Source organism: Pan troglodytes, chromosome X (assembly GCF_028858775.2).
Source record: "Pan troglodytes isolate AG18354 chromosome X, NHGRI_mPanTro3-v2.0_pri, whole genome shotgun sequence".
In the NCBI taxonomy this organism is placed as follows: Eukaryota; Metazoa; Chordata; class Mammalia; order Primates; family Hominidae; genus Pan; species Pan troglodytes.
Window position 1 is genome coordinate 101,064,566 of NC_072421.2, and position 23,789 is coordinate 101,088,354.

The following is a 23,789-nucleotide window of genomic DNA, read 5'->3' on the forward strand; positions in this document are numbered from 1 at the left end:
TTTGTAATCATCCCACCTACTTGTCTCCCTCCAGCTTCCATGTCCCTCCTATCTCTCTCCATTTCCAGGCAACCACTGCTCTTCTGTCATTGTAGATTGATTTACATTTCCTATAATTTTATGTAAATGGCATCATACAGTATGTATTTTTTTGGTCTGGCTTCTTACATTCAGCCTATTAACTTTTTGATTTATCTTTATTGTTGCATGATTGAATAATTCCTTTTTAAAATTGCTAAGTAGTATATGGATATACCACAATTTGTTTTATCCATTCACTTTTTCATGGACAGTAGGTAGTTTTCAGTTTGGGGTTCTTCTAAATAAAGCTGCCATAACCATTTGTGTAAATGTCTTTATATGTACACATGCTTTCTTTCTCTAGGGTAAATACTAGGAGTCCAATGGCTGGATCATGTGGTAGATGTGAGATTAACATTGTAAGAAACTGCCAAACTGTTTTCCAAAGTGGTAGTACCATTCCTTATTCATTCCCATCAGCAGTATATGAGAATTCCATTCTCCACAACCTTGCCAAAGCTTGGTATGGTCAGTCTTTTTTACTTTAGCCATTCTCATGGGTGCATAGTAATATCTCATTAGAGTTTTAATTTACTTTTTTTTTTCAAGACATTGTCTTGCTCTGTCACCCAGGCTGGAGTGCAGTGGCATAATCTCAGCTCACTGCAACCTCTGCCTCCTGGGTTCAAGCAATTCTCCTGCCTCAGCCTCCTGAATAGTTGGGATTACAGGCACCCACCACTGCACCTGGCTCATTTTTGTATTTTTAGTAGAGGCAAGGTTTCACCATGTTGGCCAGGCTGGTCTCAAACTCCTGACCTCGTGATCCGCCCACCTCGGCCTCCCAAAGTGCTGGGATTACAGGCATGAGCCACTGCACCTGGCCTACATTTTCTTAATGACTATTATTGTTAAACATCTTTTCATGTGATTACTTGCCATTTGTATATATTCTTTGGTAAAGTTTCTGTTTCTATTATTTTCCCATTTATTTATTGGAGTGTCTGTTTACTTTTTACTTTTAAATGATTTTATATATTCTGGATATAAATTCTTTGTCAGTTATACGATTTTTCAAATACTTTTTCCCAGTCATTGACTTATCTTTTCATTCTCTCAACAGTGGCTTTTAGAAGAGCAGAAATTTTTAACCTTGAGGAAGTGCCATTTATAATTTTTGTATTTAGGGTTAAGATGTTTTTATTGATGTCCTATCTAAAAAATGTTTACCTACTCACAGTCACAAGGATTTACTCCTGTCTTTTCTTGTAGGAGTTTATACATTTGGATTTTATAGTTAGGTCTCAGATTCAGTTTGAGTTGATTTTGTATATGTTGTGATATATGGATTACAGTTTATTTTTGTGTATGTATATGGATATCTACTTATTACAGAACCATTCGTTGAAAAGACTATTTACTTTTCCACTGAATAGTCTTTACATCATTGTCAAAAATCAGTTGTCCGTGTGTGCATAGGTTTACTTCTGGATTCCTTATTCTGTCCTTTTGATCTACTTTTCCCCTTCAATGGCAATAGCACACTGTCTTGATTACTGTAGGTTTATAATGAGTTTTGAAATTAGGTAGTGTTTGTCCTATACCTTTGTTCTATTTTACAGTTGTTTTTCACAGTTTAGGTGTTCTGTATTTGTATATGATTTTAATATCCACTTGCCAATTTCTTTGAAAAATGTATAGAACATTTATTGGGATTGCACTGAATCTGTATATTAGTTTGTGGGGAATAAACGTCTTAACAATACTGACTCTTCTGACTCATGAACACAGTATGTCCTTTACTTCTTTGGGTCTTCCTTCTCTCAGCAATGTTTTGTAGTATTCAATGTACAAATGTTCCATATCTACGAACAGATAATTCATAAATATTTCCTACTTATTGATGCTGCTGTCAATGGCATTATTTCTTAAATAGAATTCTTAATCATTACATTTTCATGGAACCACCAGCAACCAGATTATTAATAATGACTATTGAAGAATCTTGGTAAAAAGCACAGGCTACTCTAGGATGGAAAAGGTATTTGATGCTTTATGTGCATGTACATGTATTTCTATATCAGCTTTTAGAAATCATTGGCAATACACTGAAACTAGGGATAAAAATGTACCCCTGACAGTTCTACAGGTAATCTCCAGAAAAATCAATGACTAAAATAATATAGGTTAGTAGCTTTCAACTTTATGTTTCTGCTATATTTGAATATGTTAAAATGTGAGGTTGTACTTTTTTGTCCCCAGTAAACCCACCTTAAAAAATTCCTGGGATCTTGGATGGTGAGAGAGCACTGGGGAGAGGCAATGCATCTATATGAGTATTTGTGAATGTATCAATTTGTGTGTTGCTGAAGCTGCCAGGAATGTGTATTATGAGGTGTTGAGACAAATTACTATGTATTACGTCAGTGTTATTCATTTCCTAGCACATGTTGGTAACAAGATATAGGGGGTTGTTTGTTTTTTCCCAGTGTTCCTTGGCTAGCCTGGTTACCATGGTGACTCCATGACTCTTATGGGATTTAGTGTAGAGTGAGTGTCCATTTATGATTTTTGCCTGAGTCACTTATTTCGATGATAGTTGTGAAGTGTTGTTTTTAAAATTCTGATATTCCTTTCAAAACTATGAGTTGGCGTTTAGAAAAGGGCAGAGTTTTCTCTTCTTATTTATCTGTGTATGTATGTATGTATATCAGTGTGACTCAGAGATTCTCATATTTCTCAAAGGATTACCCTGTGCTATTATTATTATTATAAATTTCGATGCTCAAATTGTCCCAGAATTGGCCAGTGGAAGGACCTTGAAGTTGGCTTCAGTGTCCAATTCACACCTCCCTAAAATTCCTTGAGCATGTACTTTGCTCTCTGAACCTGACTATATCCCCATCTGTAGAAAGGAAGTAATGATGTCTACCTTAGAGCATGGCTTTGAGCATTTGAAGAGAAAAAGTCTGAAGATAACAACCCATATCGTGTTGCATCTAGTAGGCCTTCAACAAATGTAAGTTCCCCACTCCAACTTTGCCTCCTTCATTCTGTCAGTGCGATGCCTCTGACATTAAAATTCACATCATGAATACCAAAGAGAATACTTGGAAATGTGACAGGAAGCAGGCGTAAGTCTACATTTCTTTTTTTTTTATTATTATTATACTTTAAGTTTTAGGGTACATGTGCACAACGTGCAGGTTTGTTACATATGTATACATGTGCCATGTTGGTGTGCTGCACCCATTAACTCGTCATTTAGCATTAGGTATATCTCCTAAAGCTATCCCTCCCATCTCCCCCCACCCCACATCAGTCTCCGGTGTGTGATGTTCCCCTTCCTGTGTCCATGTGTTATCATTGTTCAATTCCCACCTATGAGTGAGAACATGTGGTGTTTGGTTTTTTGTCCTTGTGATAGTTTGCTGAGAATGATGGTTTCCAGCTTCATCCATGTCCCTACAAAGGACATGAACTCATCATTTTTTATGGCTGCATAGTATTCCATGGTGTGTATGTGCCACATTTTCTTAATCCAGTCTATCATTGTTGGACATTTGGCTTGGTTCCAAGTCTTCACTATTGTGAATAGTGCCGCAATAAACATACGTGTGCATGTGTCTTTATAGCAGCATGATTTATAATCCTTTGGGTATATACCCAGTAATGGGATGGCTGGGTCAAATGGTATTTCTAGTTCTAGATCCCTGAGGAATCACCACACCGTCTTCCACAATGGTTGAACTAGTTTACAGTCCCACCAACAGTGTAAAAGTGTTCCTATTTCTCCACATCCTCTCCAGCACCTGTTGTTTCCTGACTTTTTAATGATCGCCATTCTAACTGGCATGAGATGGTATCTCATTGTGGTTTTGATTTGCATTTCTCTGATGGCCAGTGATGATGAGCATTTTTTCATGTGTTTTTTGGCTGCATAAATCTCTTCTTTTGAGAAGTGTCTGTTCATATCCTTCGTCCACTTTTTGATGGGGTTGTTTGTTTTTTTCTTGTAAATTCATTTGAGTTCACTGTAGATTCTGGATATTAGCCCTTTGTCAGATGAATAGCTTGCAAAAATTTTCTCCCATTCTGTAGGTTGCCTGTTCACTCTGATGGTGGTTTCTTTTGCTGTGCAGAAGCTCTTTAGTTTAATTAGATCCCATTTGTCAATTTTGGCTTTTGTTGCCATTGCTTTTGGTGTTTTAGACATGAAGTCCTTGCCCATGCCTATGTCCTGAATGGTATTGCTTAGGTTTTCTTCTAGGGTTTTTATGGTTTTAGGTCTAACATGTAAGTCTTTAATCCATCTTGAATTAATTTTAGTATAAGGTGTAAGGAAGGGATCCAGTTTCAGCTTTCTACATATGGCTAGCCAGTTTTCCCAGCACCATTTATTAAACAGGGAATCCTTCCCCCATTGCTTGTTTTTGTCGGGTTTGTCAAAGATCAGATAGTTGTAGATATGTGACATTATTTCTGAGGGCTCTGTTCTGTTCCATTGGTCTATATCTCTGTTTTGGTACCAGTATCATGCTGTTTTGGTTACTGTAGCCTTGTAGTATAGTTTGAAGTCAGGTAGTGTGATGCCTCCAGCTTTGTTCTTTTGGCTTAGGATTGACTTGGCAATGCAGGCTCTTTTTTGGTTCCATATGAACTTTAAAGTAGTTTTTTCCAATTCTGTGAAGAAAGTCATTGGTAGCTTGATAGGGATGGCACTGAATGTATAAATTACCTTGGGCAGTATGGCCATTTTCATGATATTGATTCTTCCTACTCATGAGCATGGAATGTTCTTCTATTTGTTTATATCCTCTTTTATTTCATTGAGCAGTGGTTTGTCGTACTCCTTGAAGAGGTCCTTCACATCCTTTGTAAGTTGGATTCCTAGGTATTTTATTCTCTTTGAAGCAGTTGTGAATGGGAGTTCACTCATGATTTAGCTCTCTGTTTGTCTGTTATTGGTGTATAAGAATGCTTCTGATTTTTGCACATTGATTTTGTATCCTGAGACTTTGCTGAAGTTGCTTATCAGCTTAAGGAGATTTGGGGCTGAGACGATGGGGTTTTCTAGATATACAATCATGTCATCTGCAAACAGGGACAATTTGACTTCCTCTTTTCCTAATCAAATACCCTTTATTTCTTTCTCCTGCCTGATTGCCCTGGCCAGAACTTCCAACACTATGTTGAATAGGAGTGGTGAGAGAGGGCATCCCTGTCTTGTGCCAGTTTTCAAAGGGAATGCTTCCAGTTTTTGGCCATTCAGTATGATATTGGCTGTGGGTTTGTCATAAATAGCTCTTATTATCTTGAGATACATCCCATCAATACCTAATTTATTGAGAGGTTTTAGCATGAAGCATTGTTGAATTTTGTCAAAGGCCTTTTCTGCATCTGTTGAGATAATCATGTGGTTTTTGTCTTTGGTTCTGTTTATATGGTGGATTACATTTTTTGATTTCCGTATGTTGAACCAGCCTTGCATCCCAGGGATGAAGCCCACTTGATCATGGTGGATAAGCATTTTGATGTGCTGCTGGATTAGGTTTGCCAGTATGTTATTGAGGATTTTTGCATCGATGTTCATCAGGGATACTGGTCTAAAATTCTCTTTTTTTGTTGCGTCTCTGCCAGGCTTTGGTATCAGGATGATGCTGGCCTCATAAAATGAGTTAGGGAGGATTCCCTCTTTTTCTATTGATTGGAATAGTTTTGGAAGGAATGGTACCAGCTCCTCCTTTTACCTCTGGTAGAATTCGGCTGTGAATCCATGTGGTCCTGGACTTTTTTTAGTTGGTAAGCTATTAATTATTGCCTCAATTTCAGAGCCTGTTATTGGTCTAGTCAGAGATTCAACTTCTTCCTGGTTTAGTCTTGGGAGAGTGTATGTGTCGAGGAATTTATCCATTTCTTCCAGATTTTCTAGTTTATTTGCATAGAGGTGTTTATAGTATTCTCTGATGGTAGTTTGTATTTCTGTGGGATCGGTGGTGATATCCCCTTTATCATTTTTTATTGCATCTATTTGATTCTTCTCTCTTTTCTTGTTTATTAGTCTTGATAGCAGTCTATCAATTTTGTTGATCTTTTCAAAAAACCAGCTCCTGCATTCATTGATTTTTTGAAGGGTTTTTTGTGTCTCTATCCCCTTCAGTTCTGCTCTGATCTTAGTTATTTCTTGCCTTCTGCTAGCTTTTGAATGTATTTGCTCTTGCTTCTCTAGTTCTTTTAATTGTGATGTTAGGGTGTCAATTTTAGATCTTTTCTGCTTTCTCTTTGGGGCATTTAGTGCTATAAATTTCCCTCTACACACTGCTTTGAATGTGTCCCAGAGATTCTGGTATGTTGTGTCTTTGTTCTCGTTGGTTTCAAAGAACATCTTTATTTCTGCCTTCATTTCGTTATGTACCCAGTAGTCATTCAGGAGCAGGTTGTTCAGTTTCCATGTAGTTGAGTGGTTTTGAGTGAGTTTCTTAATCCTGAGTTCTAGTTTGATCACACTGTTGTCTGAGAGACAGTCTGTTATAATTTCTGTTCTTTTACATTTGCTGAGGAGTGCTTTACTTCCAACTATGTGGTCAATTTTGGAATAGGTGTGGTGTGGTGCTGAGAAGAATGTATATTCTGTTGATTTGGGGTGGAGAGTTCTGTAGATGTCTATTAGGTCCGCCTGGTGCAGAGCTGAGTTCAATTCCTGGATATCCTTGTGAACTTTCTGTCTCGTTGATCTGTCTAATGTTGAGAGTGGGGTGTTAAAGTCTCCCATTATTATTGTGTGGGAGTCTAAGTCTCTTTGTAGGTCACTCAGGACTTGCTTTATGAATCTGGGTGCTCCTGTATTGGGTGCATATATATTTAGGATAGTTAGTTCTTCTCGTTGAATTGATCCCTTTACCATTATGTAATGGCCTTCTTTGTCTCTTTTGATCTTTGTTGGTTTAAAGTCTGTTTTATCAGAGACTAGGATTGCAACCCCTGCTTTTTTTTGTTTTCATTTGCTTGGTAGATCTTCCTCCATCCCTTTATTTTGAGCCTATGTGTGTCTCTGCACGTGAGATGGGTTTCCTGAACACAGCACACTGATGGGTCTTGACTCTTTATCCAATTTGCCAGTCTGTGCCTTTTAATTGGAGCATTTAGCCCATTTACATTTAAGGTTAGTATTGTTATGTGTGAATTTGATCCTGTCATTATGATGTTAGGTGGTTATTTTGCTCATTAGTTGATGCAGTTTCTTCCTAACCTCAGTGGTCTTTACAATTTGGTATGTTTTTGCAGTGGCTGGTACCAGTTGTTCCTCTCCATGTTTAGTGCTTCCTTCAGGAGCTCTTTTAGGGCAGACCTGGTGGTGACAAAATCTCTCAGCATTTGCTTGTCTGTAAAGTATTTTATTTCTCCTTCACTTATGAAGCTTAGTTTGGCTGGATATGAAATTCTGGCTTGAAAATTCTTTTCTTTGAGAATGTTGAATATTGGGCCCCACTCTCTTCTGGCTTGTAGAGTTTCTCCCAAGAGAGCAGCTGTTAGTCTGATGGGCTTTCCTTTGTGGGTAACCCGACCTTTCTCTCTGGTTGCCCTTAACATTTTTTCCTTCATTTCAACTTTGATGAATCTGACAATTATGTGTCTTGGAGTTGCTCTTCTCGAGGAGTATCTTTGTGGTGTTCTCTGTATTTCCTGAATTTGAATGTTGGCCTGCCTTGCTAGATTGGGGAAGTTCTCCTGGATAATATCCTGCAGAGTGTTTTCCAACTTGGTTCCATTCTCCCCGTCACTTTCAGGTACACCAATTAGATGTAGATTTGGTATTTTCACATAGTCCCATATTTCTTGGAGGCTTTGTTCGTTTCTTTTTATTCTTTTTTCTCTAAACTTCTCTTCACGCTTCATTTCATTCATTTCGTCTTCCATCGCTGATACCCTTTCTTCCAGTTGATCTCATCGGTTACTGAGGCTTGTGCATTCGTCACGTATTTCTCGTGCCTGGTTTTCAGCTCCATCAGGTCCTTTAAGGACTTCTCTGCATTGGTTATTCTAGTTAGCCATTCATCTAATCTTTTTTCAAGGTTTTTAACTTCTTTGCCATTGGTTCATACTTCCTCCTTTAGCTTGGAGTAGTTTGATCTTCTGAACACTTCGTCTCTCAACTCGTCAAAGTCATTCTCCATCCAGCTTTGTTCTGTGGCTGGTGAGGAGCTGTGTTCCTTTGGAGGAGGAGAGGCACTCTGATTTTTAGTGTTTCCGGTTTTTCTGCTCTGTTTTTTCCCCATTTTTGTGGTTTTATCTACCTTTGGTCTTTGATGATGGTGACATACAGATGGGTTTTTGATGTGGATGTCCTTTCTGTTTGTTAGTTTTCCTTCTAACAGTCAGGACCCTCAGCTGCAGGTGTGTTGGAGTTTACTGGAGGTCCACTCCAGACCCTGTTTGCCTGGGTATCAGCAGCGGAGGCTGCAGAACAGTGCATATTGGTGAACAGCAAATGTTGCTGTCTGATCGTTCCTCTGGAAGTTTTGTCTCAGAGGAGTACCCGGCCGTGTGAGGTGTCAGTCTGCCCCTACTGGGGGCTGCCTCCCAGTTAGGCTACTCGGGAGTCAGGGACCCACTTGAGGAGGCAGTCTGTCCATTCTCAGATCTCAAGCTGCGTGCTGGGAGAACCACTACTCTCTTCAAAGCTGTCAGACAGGGACATTTAAGTCTGCAGAGGTTATTGCTGTCTTTTGTTTGTCTGCCCTGCCCCCAGAGGTGGAGCCTACAGAAGCAGGCAGGCCTGCTTGAGCTGTGGTGGGCTCCACCCAGTTCGAGCTTCCTGGCTGCTTTGTTTACCTACTCAAGCCTGAGCAATGGCGGGCGCCCCTCCCCCAGCCTCACTGCCACCTTGCAGTTTGATCTCAGACTGCTGTGCTAGCAATGAGGGAGGCTCCGTGGGCATGGGACCCTCCGAGCTATGTGCGGGATATAATCTCCTGGTGTGCTGTTTCTTAAGCCCATTGGAAGAGCGCAGTATTAGGGTGGGAGTGACCCAATTTTCCAGGTGCTGTCTGTCACCCCTTTCTTTGACTAGGAAAGGGAATTCCCTGACCCCTTGAGCTTCCTGGGTGAGGCAATGCTTTGCTCTGCTTCAGCTCACGCACGGTGCGCTGCACCCACTGTCTGGCACTCCCTAGTGAGATGAACCTGGTACCTCAGTTGGAAATGCAGAAATCACCCGTCTGCTGCGTCGCTCACACTGGGAGCTGTAGACTGGAACTGTTCCTATTCGGCCATCTTGGCTAAGACTTAAGTCTACATTTCTATTATCATTTCTTATTATGTGCAATCTTTTTTTTTTTTTTTGTGTTGGAGTCTTGCTCTGTTGCCCAGGCTGGAGTGCAATGGCACAATCTCGGCTCACTGCAACCTCTGCCTCCTGGGTTCAAGTGATTCTCCTGCCTCAGCCTTCCAAGTAGCTGGGACTATTATAGGCACATGCCACCATGCCTGGCTAATTTTTTTGTATTTTTAGTAGAGACAGGGTTTCACCATGTTAGCCAGGACGGTCTCAGTCTCCTGACCTTGTGATCTGCCCACCTTGGCCTCCCAAAGGGCTGGGATTACAGGCGTGAGCCACTGTGCCCAGCCTATCATGTGCAATCTTGAGTATCACTGCTGTGTGGTGGTGGGGACAGTGAGATGAAGCTGAGGGAGAGGAAAAACCTCATTGCTTAGCTTCCAGTTAACTGAATGGGGTATAGGCAAAACATCATCACACGTACAACCTCCTTACTTGTCCTCTTTCTTTCCTCACTATTCCATGTGCTTTCTTATCTCCCTTCTAGTGTAACATCAGAGAAGGGGTGTACTCTGTGCCCTAGAACTAGGAGCTAACAGAGAAAAACCAAATGTGATGTGGAGTCTGCTAGACAGGCTACTGGAGCAAGAGTGAAGTGATGAAAGTCTCATCATTGGGTCATATTAGGTGAGTCACTTCCCTTCCACCAGCCTCATCTATTCAACAGGATAATAATTCCCAATCTTCCTGACCACTCAAGAATACTCTGGAGATTAACAATGAACTCATATGGGAAAGCAAACTGTGATCTTAGGTGGGAGGGAAGGACCGGTCACTTTTGAGTAATTACCTTAACAGAGACAATCCAGATGTCCTAGAGTTCTCCATGGTGGGCATTAAATTAATGGCACAGTAATGTGAGGTGTTTTCATCAGAATTTTGCCAAGTATGGTTCGTGGACTACTTCATCAAAATCATCATGGATTGCCTGTTAAAATAGTAGATATTTGGGTCTACTATAAGTCAGCTGAATGAAAAACAGGGAGATGTGGTGGCAGGTATCTATATTTTGAGAAATTTTTCCAATTGGTTGTGGTACTCATCCATGTTTGAAAAGCACTGCTGTGGATTTGCAACAAGGTCTATGAAAAATTTGAATCCTTTCATGTCTAATTTCATCATTGGTTGCTCCTACTACTTTGCTTTTAATATCTGTGTCATTTCTGTTTTGTGAAATAGGTACCAGTTCCTTTAATTCAGTAATTTTCATTCAGTGATTTATGTGTGGAGCATTGATCTAAGCACTGGGGAAACAGCACAGAGAACAAGACAAACATGGTCCCCGGACATATCATTTCTAGTTTGAGAAAACTGGTAATAAGTAGGTAAACAGATCAATGAGCAGGGTAATTTCATATGGGGATTTGTGTTTTAACACATATAGAGTATTAAATGACCAAGATAAAGATAATTACAGATGGGGTTGTAAGTGAAGCTCCTTTTCAGTAAGTGACATTTGAGCTGAGTCCTGGATAACAAAAAGAAGCTAGGCACAGACTGATTTTTTGCCAGTGTGTATACAATGTGCATGGGCACCGTGTGTTCCAAGAGCAGGGAAAAGCTCAAGTGCCTAGAGCCTGGCAGACAATGCACAGACTGGTGAGATGAGGTTGAAGGGGCAGATAGGAGCAATATTGTTTAAGCCATTGTAAGGAGTTTGGATTGTATTGTGAGTGTGGAGGGTTAGAGAATGGGAACAATATCATCTGACTCATGTTTTCAGAAAGTGACTCTGGTCACTGTGCAAAGAATGGACTAGAGAGGGAGAAGATAGTGTGTGAGAATAACCATTAGAAAATATTGCGGAAGTCTAGGGAGGAGCAAGCTGATGGTATCAATGCTGCAGCCATGTGTAGAGGGAGAAATGGACCTTGACAGGATGTGTTTGGAGGTAGGGAGGGTAAGACCTGTAGTAGCTATGTGTGTGAAGTATGTGGGGATAAGGCAGAATAAAGTATGACCCCTCAGCTTTTTGTACAGCCATGTGGAAAAATGATAGTGCTATTTTGTGAGATCAGTCATTCCAAGTGCTTTTGAGATGTTCTTAAGTTAATTAAAATTTAGGTCATCCAAGGTTGGTTGTAGTGAAAATTAGAGATTTTAAGAATGCAGGTTGTGTATTTCAAAATAGTTAAGAGAATAATTTAGATGTTTCTAGCATAAAGAAAACAAATAGTTAAGGTGATGGATATCTCAGTTATACTGATATGATCTTTACAAATATATGAGTGTGTTAAATTTTCACATGTACCCCCCAAAATATGTAACCCTATATTATATATCAATTGAAAAAATAAATAAAGGTAATAGTAATGTTCAAAAAAAGAGATATCCTTGCTGATTCCCACTTTATAGATGAGAAACTGAGTGGCAGAGAGAATAAGGACTTTGCCTGAGACTACACAGTTAGGGAGTGGGACAGCTTGGATTTGTGTCCAGGATGTCATGCTTCAGAGCCTGAAAACTGTCACAGATTTGTTAGATGAAAGAAACAGTCTGCACAAGCGTGCATGTTTTAGGAATGCATTGAAAGTAATACTTAGTATGTTAATAGATGTATACAAACACTGGCCCTAGTAACAAAAAGGTGAATGGTGACCTTGGTAAGATCACATTCATTACAATCCTGGCAATGGAAGTCATAGTGCAGTGGGATAGGGGGTTAGTGGCGAATAAAGAATGTTAACAAGGAATGCAGAAAACTATTTTTAGAGCTTTAACTTTGAAGGGAAAAGAGGAGAGAGAGAGAGAGAGGAAGAAGAAGAGGAAGAGGAAGAAGGAGGAGGGAGAGGGAGGGGTATCTTAAGTGGAAAAGATAGGTTGTCAAAGAAGATGAGGACTGTGATTGCACTTTTGGAGAGGACTATGATGTGTGTTGGGGGTCGAACATGTTCGTGTGCACGTCACCTACAGGGATGTGTCTGGAGAGCGTGCATTATCCTAAGGGACAACAGACCCCTTGGGGCCAGGGGGTAGGAGTAGGGTCAGTGAGAGATGCAGGATGATTTAAATGTATTGAAGTGCTTTTGCATAGTGTTTGAAATTTTGTATTCGGGGGGAAAAAGTATTTTAATAAAAATTGAAAACAATACTTATCATCAGATTGACAAAAGTAATGTGCACATATATTCCATATATATATATTTTTTGCTTTGGAAAAGCATTCATTGTAGCCAATTTTATGGGGAAACAAAGCAGATTTTAAAAAATGAATGGAGAGTGTGTGTGTGTGTGTGTGTGTGTGTGTGTGTGTGTGTGTGTGTGTGTTTCTAGCTAGTCTAGCTCCACCACCTCAAGTACAGCTCACAGTTGCAGTATTATCTTCAGTTCAGACCAGGACTGGCTTCTGATCTCAGATTTAGATATCCCACAAAAAGTGCTTCTGTTAATATTCCAGAAAAAATGATGGATACAGAAGGATAGCTGGATGTAAGTGAAAAGTTCCAGAAAACCATGTCTGATCCCATTAATCAAGCTCCCAACTTTCATCCCTCCCTGCCCGCTGCTGAGTCCCCTGGTCTACACTCAGAGTTGCAATCCTGACTCTGGCCACCAAGAGGCATTACAGCTATCTCCACGTTCCTTGCTCTTTCTTAATGAAAAGGGGTAAATTTCGCAGAGTAAGTAATGTTATGAAACTTTTCTTTACTGTGATACCAATAGTTCGGAATACCCATTTGTATATTAAAGCAGGCCAATTTGCTGTTGATTCCAAATCTACAGCGCATTCAGTAATTTATTTTTTCCTTCATTAGCGTAGGTTGAGGTGTCCACGCTGTAGGGGGGGGGGTCCCTCCTGGAGAGCAGGGTGTTCACCACCCATCACTCCAACCCTGTACAGGCTTCTCAGACCTTCTCCCACTCCCTCCCACTGACCCCCCTCTCCAAGACATTGTGGACACAGCTGCCCAGACCCCACTCCAGCGCCTCATCCTTTCAGTCACTTCCTGCTGCCCTGGGCTCCCCCAATCCTGCCTCCCAGCAACAGCCAAGGCACATCAGACCTACCTGGTGTTTCATCCTATGGATGTCCCACAGTATGTTTTTACACTCTTTTTTACACCTGTCAGGGTTGTTTTTTTTTTCCAGACAGAATCATTCTGCAGTTCCTTTCATAGACTGGGTTTTAGGGGAGGATACCGTATTTTTCTGCTCCTTGCTTACACTTTGTAGAGAAGTTTGATAATAGTGGTACAGTGATGCCCCCTCATGACAGAAGCCTGAACTGCAGCAGCTTGAACATCGCTGAGCAGGAAGGTGGGAGGGAGGTGCTGTGGCCCATGCACACCCTACAGAGTTTTCTGGAAGTGTGAGTAGAAAAATGGGCATTCCCACTGTACAGGGATACTGACGGCCACCAGACAGAAAGTGTGGCCTCTTTATGTGCTATGTGAAAGCACAAAATGATCATTTCTATGTTTATGTTTTCAAACCTCTGGATAAATAGCTACAGACCTATATAAGCAAAAATGCATCTTGGCCACTAAGTGATCTTTGTGACCCACATTTGCCCTCATTGTGATCATCTTTGCATACACATGCGTTTCCATAATAATGTTTTAAATTTCCTTCCAAAAATAATTGTAGTCTCTTTTTTTTTATCAACCAGGTGGTTCATCATGTGGGTGCCCCAAAAATTCATTTAATTAGTATCCCAGTCATAAAAATGTAGTTGCTTTAACATTTTTTCCTGTTACAAACAATAGTATACTTAATATCCTCCTCATATATATGCAAATATATTTGTAAGCATTTCTGTCAAAAAAAAAAAAAAAAGTTCCTGGAAGTGGTCTTTCAAAACCCTGGGAACTGTAAAATTTTATATTAACATAGTGAAATCCAAATACTATTTCTAACTTATATTCCTTACATAACAGTATGTAAGGACCTTGTGTCTTCACACATTAGAAATAATGTGAATCATTGCTAATCTTACGGGCAACAAATCACCTCTCATCGTTATCTTCATTAAAACTTGTTTTGCTGAATTCTAGAATTCCATACTATGGATATGACATCAGTTTTCTCAAACCTGTGTTATTCAGAGTGTTCTGATATTCCCTGTTATCTACACTGTGTGGAAGACATCTTTTCAGAGTCTGTGCATGGCTGAAGGGCACAGTTCCTGTAGCTGTTTACACTGGTGAGCCAAATGGGTCCTCTTAGAGCCCTACTAACTGTCTTGGAGGTTATTACAGTACTAATAACAGAAACTGGTTGCTGTACATGTGTGTGTATTTGTCACTGCTTGTGTGTGTGCACAGCATTTCCCTCTGCTTCCTTCTGCCCCTTCATAATTTGGTGTACCGGTTGGTCTTTCTTCCTAAATTCAGGCCCAGAAATAAAGGAAGGGAATTTTCAGAATGACAGTACTTATAACCAGATGCTTATCAGCATCCTTCACAATGTCCTGAAGATAAACTTCTAAAAGGTAAATTGTTGGTGCAAAGGGTGTGCACCTATGTAGCCCTTTGATAAGTATTGCAATACTGACACCCAGAGAGGTAATGCCATTTAGATTCCTCAGGTGGAGTCACAGGAGAAAATCCCAAGAGGAGTAAAAAATAATAATGCTGATGTCATGTTAGAGTGGAGGCCCTGGACGCTGTTGTGGACCCACTCTCCAGTTTCTTCCACAGTTAGAAGATGTGGAAGTGATCAGGTGCAACTCGAATTTTTCATACAAGCGAAGCCCGAGTCAGCGTGAGGGGTGGTGGTGGTGGGGCAGGGAGAGACTGCCATTGCTTGGAGTTACTTAGGACACAGTCAGCAGGGCTGGGATACAGCTACGGTTTTATATATATTCATGGGTATAGAAAACATGGGCATCAAGGCCTTCATATGAAAAAGTTTGGTCATTACTGAGGTACAACAGAAGGCTTTCTTGCAATATAATTACAGACAATGAAATTCACAGTTTTAAGGATACAACTTGATGATTTTCAGTAAACAAAAGTTGTGCAACCATCACCGTAGTTGAGTTTTGGAGGTTTCCATCACTATAAAATGTCCCATCATACTTGAACGCAGTTGATCCCTGCTTTCACCCCCAGCTCCAGGAATCACAGGTATGCTTTGTGTTTCTGTAGATTTACCTATTCTGGACATCTCATAGAAGTGGAATCATGCAATATTCATCTTTTGTGTCTGGCTTCTTTCACTTCACATAATGTTTTTAAGGTTTATCTATTTTGTAGCATGTATCAGTACTTTATTCCTTTTTATTGATATACCACATTTTTTTATCCACTCATCAATTGGTGAACACTTGAGTTGTTTCCAGTTTTCGGCCATTATGAATTATGATGCTACATATATTTTTTGTGCAAGTTTTTATGTAGACATAGGTTTCCGTTTCTCTTGAGTATGTACCTGGGAGTAAAGTTGCTGGGTTATATGGCAGTTCTCTGCTTGACAATATGAGGAACTCTCAGAATATTTTATTGACCCTGACAGTCTTGAGGAGTACAGCCTTAATCTGTTGTCTTTTTCTCATGATTAGACCAGCATTATGGAATTTGAGAAAGAATACCACAGAGTTGAAGTGCCCTTCTTATCACATAATATTTGGGTTTACATGATGACATGACCTCACTGGTGATGTTAACCTTCATCACATAGTTAAAGTCGTGTTTGCCAAGTTTTCCAGTGTACAGTAACTTTTTCAATTCACGTACTATGTTCCTGAGAAGTGAGTTACTAAGTGTGACCTGCATTCAGGATTAAGCTTCACCTCTTGGAGGGTTAGTAGCTACAAATACTATTTGCAATCATTCCATAAAGACTGTTTGTCTTCTCACATGCTTTTCTTTATTAATTCACCAAACATTTACTTATATCAGTATGGATTTATGCATACTTCTTTTAAAGTTGAAATATTTTACTTAATGGATATATCCCCAAAGAATTCCAGCATCATTATTTCAGTGGTACAGTAAAAGAATTTTGACTTAACTATCAGGAAACTGCAAAAGAGCTCCCTATCACCGCAATTATATTTCATCACCACTATATTTTCTAATTGTGATATATTAGTGCTTTTAGATAATATATTTAATCATGGCAAAGTTTGGAACAGCATTATAATTTCACTTTATTTCATTGCCTACTTGGTACCCCTTGAGACAGAAATAAAAAACAGATAAGGCAAGATTATTGAAGTAGCCATAAAAATTACTGCTAACATAAAGTAAACCTATTTATGAACTCCCTGTCAATGAAGCAAAAGTATAAGCTGTGTCAGGTAAAATGTGTGCTTCATTTGAAAGCATATCGTCTGCAGCTTAGCCTTCTGGTTATCTGACTCTGAAAGCTGTTTTACAACTCTACCTTTTAGGTAACTGATAGCATTGCATGCTATCTTTGTCTATAGACACAAGGAAATGAATTCTGTCTTGGGGGAGGGAAACCTTTTCCCCCTGGGAAAGTACCTGTTTATCTCCATTTGAACATTTATTTCAACACTCTTGATCTATAAATGTGACAAAGAGGTGGCTGTAGACTTGGGAGAGTTCATTTCAGTGGAAGGGTGGGGGAACCAAGTCCCAGTAGATGAGAAATGAAGACTGAGGTGTAGGGAAGTGCAGAGGGAAGTGAGTTGAGTATTGAGAATTCTTCATAGAATATTGATTGTAAACGGGAGAATATATGTAAAGAGGATATCAACTAAAGATGTAGAAATGGGTCCATGGCACTGAATTATGTTTTACAATCATCAGTGATGAGTCTCTATGATTAATCTGTTAGTGGGAAGGAGCCATCTCTTCTTAGATCTGCCATCTGAATTTACCACACCCTCCTTTCCACACTTCACTTTCTTGTTTCTATTCTGGGGAAGCCTAAAACTTAACCAAAGGGATGGTGTAGAGTTTGGCCTTAATGCCTAGTAACTGTTAACTGAGGAATGACTGAATGGGTGGATGCACAATGTGTCAAACATGCTGATAATTCACAAATTTTTATCTCCCAGCGCAGAGCTTTTATGCAGATGACTGAACCCGTGGAGTTAGGTGGCTGAGAGGATGCAGCTTCCCAGGTCTCTACAACTGATGGCAGCAAGATGGGAGCACCCAGCTACAGTGTTCAGAAGTAGATTTAGGCAGACTACCACACCTTACATGCTAGAGGGATCCACACTGACCTGAGTAGGTGAGGTCTCAGACAGGCTTGTTTTCTATCATGGGGACAGGATTACAGCCTACTCAGAAGTAAGTTGTGGTCCAGCTCTTGTGTCATTCAGAAAGACTCCACAACGTGTAGATCCAGCTCCTCTCTAAACTTGAACTCAACCAATATCCCAGAGAGACATTCTTAATCTTCTAGGCAAATGCACTGTCATTAGGAGCCACCAGAGACCACACAAATACACACACACACACACACACATATACACCCTGGAGCCTTAATGCCAGCAGTAGCCCTAGGAGAACCTACAGGCTCATGTGCTTGTTGCTTATTGTCTGTTAGGCTGCATATGTAACTGGACCCTTTTGCATTTAAAAAAATAGCAATAATGATGATTAACAGAGTGTTTATTAGGGAATTATTTAAAAATTACCTTAGTATCCAGTTAAATATGATGAAAATGAGAGAATTTCCACCTGTCATGTTATCAAAGTATTTTAAAAAACCATCGAGGATTTCAGTGAGGTGTGCATATGGGTAGGTCTACTCTGTCTCATATTGGGGGAGGGGATATCACTTCGTACAACCTCTTTCCAGGTTGATTTGGCAATATCTTTTAAATAGTCTGTGCATCCCCACTCTGTATGTATTTGGAGCCTGTCCCTTCAAGTATTCATCCTCAGTGTGACAACTGCCCCTCTATTAGAGAATACATATTCCTCATGATGTAGGTTGTCTGGGAACTCTACTTTCTAAAGCACTGACCCAGACACATTCCCTTGTCTTTACAGAGCAGGATATTGATGTACAACAAGATTCTCTGATCAGAAAGAGAGGTAGAACTAGCTTATATGGCTGTTAGCAGGCCTCAGGGCCTCAATAGTTCTTGGGCAGAGACATCGATTGTCACATGGATAGCTCATATCATGGCAACTGGCTCTCCTTAGCGCATCTATAAGAATGCACAACACAGCTTTTTGTCACTTGATCTCAGAAGTGACATCCCATCCCTTCTCACATATTTTAATTTTTAGTAGCAAGTCACTAACTCTAGCCCACACTATGGGACAGATTATACAGGGAGTGAATACACAAGGAAAATGGGGATCATAGGGGACAATTTTAGAGGGTGCCTACCATAACATCATCAGACCTTCTTTCCATATTGGCTACTGGGAATGCTTTATATATCATGAGAATTAGCTCCATATAATTTGTACATATTTACTCTAACCTACTGAGACAAGCTTTAATGATTTATTTTGTCATATACAGTGTTTTAAAATTTTCAATATTATAATTTAATATACAGATCATTATATAAATAAATTAAGCAATGACCAGGGCAGCATTGATTGTTATTGTCCAGGGAGATTAGAGCATTCAGATTCCTGGAGGCTTCAGAACACATGAAAAGCTTTAGTGAAATTCCAGACTCCACTCCTGAGGAGACAATAACCAAAGCAGTTTCTCTGGTTTACACAACCTCTCTTAATTTCCTATAACTTGATCTAAACTATGCATTTAATAATAGGTTACTTGAATAAATGTTAAGATTAAAGGAGATACAACTTAGAGTACATCTTCTTTATAATTAGTTTTGTCAACATTAGTTTCCTACCCTCCAGATCTTTGTCCCACAGGAAGCACCTGTTATTCTGAATAAGCCTGTCTGCCATCTTAAATGCCAGTCAATTCACATGATCCACATACCAAGGTCTCTTGGCCCCAGGCAGAGGATTTCACTTCCACCATCATCAACCTCATCATCATCACCAAAGGGGTTGTTGAGTGAACAGGCATGGGGATTGTACAATGACCAGTCCCTAACCCTTGGTGGGGCATCATATACAGAAGAGGTTGTTGGGTGCTATACTTTGAATGTCCCCTCCAATTGAAATATAACAGCCATTGTAACAGTATTAAGAAGAGGTGACTTTAAGCAGTGATTAGCCCATAAGGGATCCACCCTTATGAGTGGATTAATGCTGTTATTGTGGGAGTGGGCTAGTTATCATGAGAGTGGGCTCCTAAACTACTGAATGAGTTCAGTCCTACTTCCTCTTTCTGTCTCATGTGCTCACTTGCCCTTCTGCCAAGTTATGATGTAGCATGAAGGCCCTTGCCAGATGCTGGAGCCATGCTTTTGGACTTCCCAGTCTCCAGAACTGTGAGAAATAAATTTTATTTATTTATAAATTACCCAGTCTGTACTATTCTGTTATAACAGCAGAAAATGGACTAACAGAAAATTGGTACCGAGACATGGGCTGTGGCTATAACAAATACCTGAAAATGTGGAAGCAGCTTTGGAGCTAGGTAGTGATGGGTAGAGACTGGAAGAATTTGAATGAACAGGCTAGAAAAAGCCTAGACTGCCATAAATGGAGCTATAATGGCAATTCTAGTGAGGACTCAGAAGAGCAGAGCTGTAGGAAAAGTCTGAATCTTCTTAGATAGTATTTAAGCCTTAAAGTACTTCAAGGGATGGTGACCAGAATATTGGTAGAAATATGGACAGTAAAGACCATTCTGATAAAGTCTCAGACAGAAATGATGGACAGCCTGGGCACAGTGGCTGATGCCTGTAATCCCAGCACTTTGGGAGGCTGAGGCGGCTGGATCACCTGAGGTCAGGAGTTCGAGACCAGCCTGGCCAACATGGTGAAACCCTGTGTCTACTAAAAATAAAAAACAATTAGCCAGGCATGGTGGCAGGTGCCTGTAATCCCAGCTACTTAGAAGGCTGAGGCAGGAGAATCGCTTGAACCCAGGAGGCAGAGGTTGCAGTGAGCCAGGATCGCGCCATTGCACTCCAGCCTGGGCAACAAACTGCATTAAAAAAAAGAAAGAAAGAAAAGAAATGAGGAACAATGTAGGAAACTGGTGTAAAGGCCATCCTGTTATAAAGTAGCAAAGACCTTGGCTGAATTTTGTCCATGTTCTAGGGCTTTATGGAATGCAGAACTTAAGAGTGATGAAGTAGGGTATCTGGTGGAAGAAATCTCTAAGCATCAAAGTATTCAGGCTGCTACACAGTACTTTTAACCACATACAGTGAGATGTGAGAAGAAATAAGTGACTTAAAGTACAATTTGTAATTAAAAGAGAAGCAGAGCAAAAAAAAAGTTAGAAAAATTTACAGCCTGGCCATGTAGAATGAAAAGGGTGTTCAGGAGAGAATACTAAGGGTGTGGCCAAGCAACTACTTGCTAAAGAGGTTACCATGGATGGAAGGGAGCCAGATGCTATTCATCAAGACAATGAGAAAAAGTCCCCCAAAGTATTTCAGAGATCTTTGAGGCTGCCCCTCTTGTCACAGACCCAGAGCTATAGGGGGACCAGCCCAGGATGCCTTCCATGGGCTTGCTGCAAAGAGACACTTGGGTCTCTTCTTCCCACATTTCAGGACAGTGCTCCTCAGCCACCCCAGTTGCTGTGGCCCAAGTGACCGCAGGTGTGGCTCAATCTGCAGCTTCAGAAGATACAAGCTGTAAACATTAGTGGTATCCATATGCTGCTAATTCTAAAGGCATACAGAGTGCAAGAGCTGTGAGGGCATGACTTCCTCCTCCTAGATTTGAAAGGATGTCTCAGACAGCCTGGAGATCCAGGCAGAGACTTGCAGGGATGGAGCTACCACAAAGAGCCCCTACTAGGGCAATACCTAGTGAGCTGTTGAGTATGGCCATCTCAGAGACCCCGAAACTATAGAGTTACCAGTGTGCAACTCCAGCCTCAGAAAGCTGCAGGCATGAGACTCCAATTTGTGAGAGCTGGTGAGTAGACTGAGTACAGCAAACCCATAGAGGCCAGACTGCCTATGGCTTTGAGGGCCCAGTTCCCATCCCAGTGAGCCCAGTATTCAGGACATGGAGTCAAAAGAGAATGATTCTCTAGCTTTAAGACTTAATGGGCCTTGCACAGTGGCTCACATCTGTAATCCCAGCACTTTGGGAGGCCAAGGCGGGTGGACTGCTTGAGCTCAGGAGTTTGAGACCAGCCTGGGCAATATGGTGAAACCCCGTCTCTACAAAACATACAAAAATTAGCTGGGCATGGTGATGCACATCTGTGGTCTCAGCTACTCTGGAAGCTAAGGAAGGAGGATTGCTTGAGCCCTAGAGGCAGATGTTGCAGTAAGCCAAGATCATGCTATGGCACTCCAGCCTGGGTGACAAAATGGGAAACTCTGTCAAAAAAACAACAACAAAAAAAGACTTAATGTTTTTGGCCCTGTTGGGTTTTGGACTATGCTTGAGGCCTGTTACTCCTTTCTTTTTGCCTGTGTCTCCCTTTTAGAATGGGAATGTTTACTCTACACCTGTGTCACTATTGTATTTTGGGAGTAGACAGCTTGTTTTGATTCACAAGCTCACAGCTGGAAGGAATTTGCCTTAGGATGAATTGGGTTTTGAGTCTCAATCATAACTGATTTAGATGAGACTCTGGATCTTGGACTTTTGAGTTGATGCTAGAATGAATTAAGACTTTAGGAGCTACTGAGCTGGAATGAATGTATTTTGTACATCAGGAAGAAATAGCCATCAGTGGCTAGTGCCTACCATATTGGGCAGCAGCAGCTCTACATATTTTTTTCTTTGCTTTTTATTCACTTAACAGTATGTATTTTGGAGATCACTACATAATAGAGTGGGAGTTCTCATTGCTTGTTATATCTGCATTATACTCTAGGAGTAGATGTATCTTAGGTTACTCGATCAGTCCCTTATTGGTGGACATCTGTCACATTTTGAGTCTTCTGCTGTTACAATTTGTTCTGCCAAGAATGAACCTTGTGCTTCTGCCTTTTTGCCTTTTTGAATTGAATCTTGGGGTTACATTCTTGTAGGTTCAAAGAGAAAATACCTGTGCGCTGTGAAATAAATTTTAAACAGAGAGCATCTGGAAATGTAGCAGCAAGAAGTGAATGTTGGTTCTATCTCATCATTTCTTTTATTCCACATACTTTCTGCTCTCTTATTTTCTTTCTAGTGTGACATGCATAAAGGAATTTCTTATTGAGCCCCAGGAAGAAGAAACACTACATAAGAGCAAATAATAAAATCGGTCAGATAGACAGAAGATGGGAGTCATCAAACCTGTATCCCTCTTGCCAGACCTATCAACTGACCATAGGACATTCAGTGAGTCCTTTCCCTTTCTTGGTCTAAGTCCTAACACAGAAAGACACTCAATATAGAAACAGTGGATAGGGAACCCTTAAATCATCTGAAACTTCATGTTTACTGACTTTAAACTAGTTGCCCCCCAGAGCAAAGGACTATTATCTTGTGATGATGTGGTTTTCACATACATGGCACACTCCCACTGGCACACCTAGTGTTGTCCACAATTCTCAGCTGTATAGCTATGAATAACTCCACCCCTTTCTCTCCCACTCAGAAAATTATTTCATAATTCAAGAGAGTGAGAGAGTTTTTATGGGTACAACACTGATTCATCTATAACATAAACAATCCTCAAGCTTCAGTAAAGTATTACAAGTAACAAGTTACTTATAATACACACAATGATTGTGACACATTAGCTTGTCATGGCACCACGAATAAGAGGCTCTCATGTAGAATGGCAGCCATTGCAAGAATGTCTTGACAACAGCTCTCATTGGAAGCCAAAAATACTGTACATCCAACCGTCTTGAGCTATCGCTACTATTAGAAATAAAAATAATATATGGCATTAATTAAGTGATTACTCTGTGCCAGGCCCTGTGTTATGTTACATGTTTTATCTTAATTAATACTTTCTTTGTATGTGTCCACCATTTTAATCTTTTTTGTAGAAAGGAAACTGAGGCTTAGAGGGTGTAAGTAATTGCTTAAGATGTAGTAAGTGACAAAACCAAACACAAATACAAGGCTGTCTAATGTCAAAGGATGTTCTTTTAACCAATGCTTTCCTTTACTAGAGGAAATTTCTCCAAATATTTGAGAATTATTTACCTATAAAGTCTTCTATATGCAAAGTAACCTCCATTTCTCTCCAGACTCCAAACTGCCCTTCCTAGTGGCACCACTATTTTGGAGTTATTGTGTATTTGTCCAGAAAAAAACCTTTTCATGTAAAACCTGTATGTGTATATGTGTATATGTGTTTATGTACTTATAAAATATTAATAATAATATTTTTTAAAAGAAACGGTGGACTGGGGTGTGGGCTTTGGGATTACAAAAACTTGGATTTGACCCTGGGAACCATTAACTGCTGTTTGTGTAATTTAGAGCAAGTAACTTATCTACCATATGTCCTATAATTGTTGTCATCTTATATTATCATTTATTAT

The 23,789-nt window shown here is 40.2% G+C and overlaps 1 long non-coding RNA gene across 9 annotated transcripts in view; it reads left to right on the top strand.

Moving 5' to 3' along the window:
- Positions 1-23,789, top strand: part of LOC100614699 (uncharacterized) — a 112,070-nt gene that overhangs the window by 46,663 nt on the left and 41,618 nt on the right. For 6 of the 9 annotated variants that reach the window (XR_010154684.1, XR_010154687.1, XR_010154680.1 and 3 more), the window contains one exon: positions 9,846-9,985. This is a non-coding gene — a long non-coding RNA (uncharacterized LOC100614699). Of the gene's footprint in view, positions 1-9,845; positions 9,986-12,755; positions 12,979-14,352; positions 14,502-14,691; positions 14,790-14,876; positions 15,021-15,304; positions 15,427-17,327; positions 17,507-22,477; positions 22,630-23,789 lie in introns of all 9 variants that reach the window. The other 3 variants (XR_010154679.1, XR_010154686.1, XR_010154681.1) reach the window with 3 other exon arrangements.